Source organism: Crocodylus siamensis, chromosome 6, assembly GCF_052110815.1.
Source record: "Crocodylus siamensis isolate JL-2025a chromosome 6, ASM5211081v1, whole genome shotgun sequence".
In the NCBI taxonomy this organism is placed as follows: Eukaryota; Metazoa; Chordata; order Crocodylia; family Crocodylidae; genus Crocodylus; species Crocodylus siamensis.
Genome location: NC_143400.1, coordinates 15,030,463 through 15,034,182, shown reverse-complemented (window position 1 = coordinate 15,034,182; position 3,720 = coordinate 15,030,463).

Here is a 3,720-nt window from a genome sequence, read left to right as displayed (position 1 = left end):
CCCTGGGACCCGCAGGTGGAGACCCCGGCCGGGCCTGCACGTGCAACACGCGCACACGTACGCAGCCGTGCACACACGTACACACACAGACAGGGTATGCCCCTGATTGCACGTACGCACACATGCACATGTTCACCCGTGCATGCATGCACGCACATTCATGCACAGGTGCACACTTGTACATGCATGCACACAGACACGTATGCTCACCCATGCACTCATATATGCATATGCACACGAGCGCACCCATGCATGCACACACACACTTGCACACACGTATGTACACCCGTGCATGCACACATACATGTGTGTACACCCATGTGTACACACATACTTGAACACATTTGCACACACATACACACCCACATGTACACCCGTGTGTGCATACATGCACAACTGTGCATGCATGCATGTGTGTGTGAGTGAAGTGTCACAAAGGCAGTGGGATTGTCGTGGCCTTGATCCCGGGTGGCTGGTGAGGGGGCGCGGTGCCCTGGTGCCAGGCTGGGCTTGAGGCCGCGGTGACACCTTCCGTGTATGGGTCTGCGTGTACACATATGTGCATGTATGTGTATCTGCAGGGCTGCAAGTGTGTGCATGTGTGCCTGCGTGTGTGCGTGTTCTGGCGGGGCTGTGTGACGCAGCCAGCCAAGGGCACCCTCCTGCCCCGCTCTGGCCACTGACCCCCACTCCCCTCCCACAGCAGGGAACCCAGGTGTCCCCCCCTGTTGCTTTGCTCTGCTCTCCCCACCAGGCAGCACTGCCAGAGCCTGGATGTGCAGGCCCACAGCAGGCTGCAAGAGAGGAGGCTGGCACCACACACACACACACACACACACACACACACACACGTGTGCACATGGGCACACATGCACATGCTCATGGGGCCATGACTGCTGTGGAATAGCTGGAACACGCCTGCTCCCCCACCGCTGCAGCCAGACACCAGGCCCTCAGGACTCCTGGGTTCCCCCTGAACTGTGGTGCTTCTGTGCCTCAGTTTCCCTGTCTGGATATGGGGGTGACAGGGGCTGCGTGGTAGGGAACGGGTTGATGGCCATGGGGCATGGGTGGGGATGGGGGCAGGCTGTGGAGCAGATATTTGCAGGATGGGGGGTAAAATTTCAGCGGCATTGGGCTCCTGGCTCTCCTGGATGGCATCGGGCCTGGCACAACCCCTGCCTGGGCATCTCCAACCTCCGATGGACACGGACCCCTCACTCGCCTCCTGCAGATGTGAGCCCCATCCTCAGGGGATGATGGGGGTGGAATTGTCTCACACCCCCGGAAAAGGCAGCTGCTTCTGGGGTATGACTTGTCCTCCTCAGCTCCACTGCTGCTGGAATTCACCTGGTTGCTCAAGCCCCAGGCTCTGCCGTTTTTCTTCCCATGAGAGGCTTGTGAAACACCCTTGGGGCAACAGTCCCCAGTTGCAAAGCACCCTGCTGGCATCACGTAGGCAGGACAGCACAGTCTCCCACCCACCCTGGACATTAGACCTAACCCTGCTTAGCTCCAGAGCCCAGCCAGCACCCCAGCCCCACACACCACCGTTGTATGCCACCCAGGCCCTAGCAGCATCTGCTCCCCTGCCAGATGTGGGGGGCAGAGGGGCTAAGCGGGTGCTGAGCCCTCTGGGGGTGGGGACCAGCCCTCTGCCCTGGTCCTGAGTCAGCCTGTGCCACCTGATCCTTGTCCCTGCGGGGGTGGCCGTTGTGTCAGCGCCAGGTGAAACCATCCCCCCTGGGGCCTTTCAGTTTCCAGCTTCCCAAGGTCACAGTGCTGGGAAACTCCTGCCCGCCCTGCCCCAAGGGTGGGATTGGAAAGTGAAAGCAGCCAGCGTGGGTGCCCAGACGTCTGGGGCACTGCTCTGCCAGGAAGCAGAGTTAATGGGGGGGAGGGGGGAGAGGGGCAAAGAGTCCTGGGTTGCAGCCCTGCTGGGGTAGGGAAGTGCCAGCAGTGGTTAGCGAGGGTCTTGGAGGTTCTGGGAGGGGAGTGAGAGCCAGTGGTTAGCGCCAGAGGGGCCTGGAAACAAAGACACCCGGGTTCTGGACTCAGCTCCCCTGCCCGGCCCTGTGCCTCAGTTTCCTTCCTTGCCGTGGAGCAGAGTGAAGGCTCCAGGGGTGTCAGGCTTGTGCTGCCACGCTCGCAGCCAGAGCCAGAGTTCAGCCCCGCTGTGACCACCTCCTGAGTCCTCTCCCCCACCCACAGGCCCTTTGGCCCCTTCCCCAGGGCAGCCACCGCCCTTCACTCTGCTTTGAGGTGCTGAGGCACTGTGTGTGCATGTTTGTGCACACAAATGTTTGTGTGCACATGCATGTAGGAGCCCTTTGTGTGCATGAGCTTCTGGGTGTGTTTGTACATGATAGCTGCTGCATGCAACAGTTGGGCTGGGAGGGCATGTGGTTGCACACGTGCATGAGATGTCTGTGTGCGTATACTGTATCTGTGTGTGAGAAATGCTGCCTGCGTGAGAGGCTCTGTGTGTGTCTGTGCATGTCTGAGCTGAAGTATGAAAGATGCTCTGTGTGTGTTAACATGTGTGAAATTGTGTGCACATGCACAAGAGATGCTGTATCTGAGCACGTTCTAGGCATGTGCGTTCATACATGTTTGCGCTTTTGTAAGAGATGCTGTATGTACGTGTGTGTGTGTGTAAGAGCTGCTCAGTATGTGTGACAGATGCTGCGCACACCATGGGGCATGTGTGTGTTTGTGCACACGTGTGCATGAGAGGGTGTCTATAGTGTGTGAGAGATGCTCTGTGGGTGTGCATACATATACTGTGAGCAACACTGTCAATGTATGTGTGTGTGTATGCACAAGCTGCTGCATGTTTGTGCACAAGACACTTTATGTGCACATGACTGAGATGATGCATGCATGCATGCATGTGCAAAGTGCGTGCTTAGGCACACTTGGCTGTGGTCTTTGTGTAAGAGATGCTGTTGTATGTTTGTGTGGCCACACATGCATATTAGAACAAGTTTGTATGAGAGATGCTGTGTTTGTGCATGTGAGACTGCGTGTGTATGCATGAGGTGCTCTGTGTGTATCTTTGCACATGACAGCTGCTGTGTATATGCAGATGTCTGTGAGATGCATCTGTCCATGTGTGTCAGCTATGCTGTGTGTGTTTGTGCCTGTCTGAGCTGCTGTGTGCAAGAGCTGCTGGGTACATAGATTTTTGTGTGTGTGAGACAGATGTTCTGGGTGTGAGATGCTGTGTCTGTCCATATATGTGTGTGTGCATGTGCATGTGCCAGCTACTGGGGCCTGACTGGTCTCTGCTGCATAGGGCCTGAGCCAGTGGTGGGCACAGCTGGGAGACATGAGTGTGCGTGTGTAAGAGAGCGCGAGGTTGTGTGCGCACACAGCTGTGTGTGTGCGTGAGCTGTCAGAGCCTGGCTGGTCTTGGGTCATGGTCCCTGAGCCTGGCACAGCCCCTGCTGGCAGCAGGGCACACTCCCGTGGTGCCAACTGCCCTGGGTCCGGGCACTGCAGGGGGCTGGGGGCCAAGTAGCTTCTTCTGGGCTTCAGCTCCTGTGGTGCCAGGCTGAGACCAGGCACAACTCAGTCCACGTGCAGCACTTGGGCAGCCTGCTCCTGGCTGCCTTGGACACTGCCCTGGCCATGCCTAGGGCCCCTGACCCTGTCTCTCTCCTCCCTGGGGCCCTGCCCAGAGATGCTGGCTATCCCCAGCAGGGCCAGGCTGGCAGG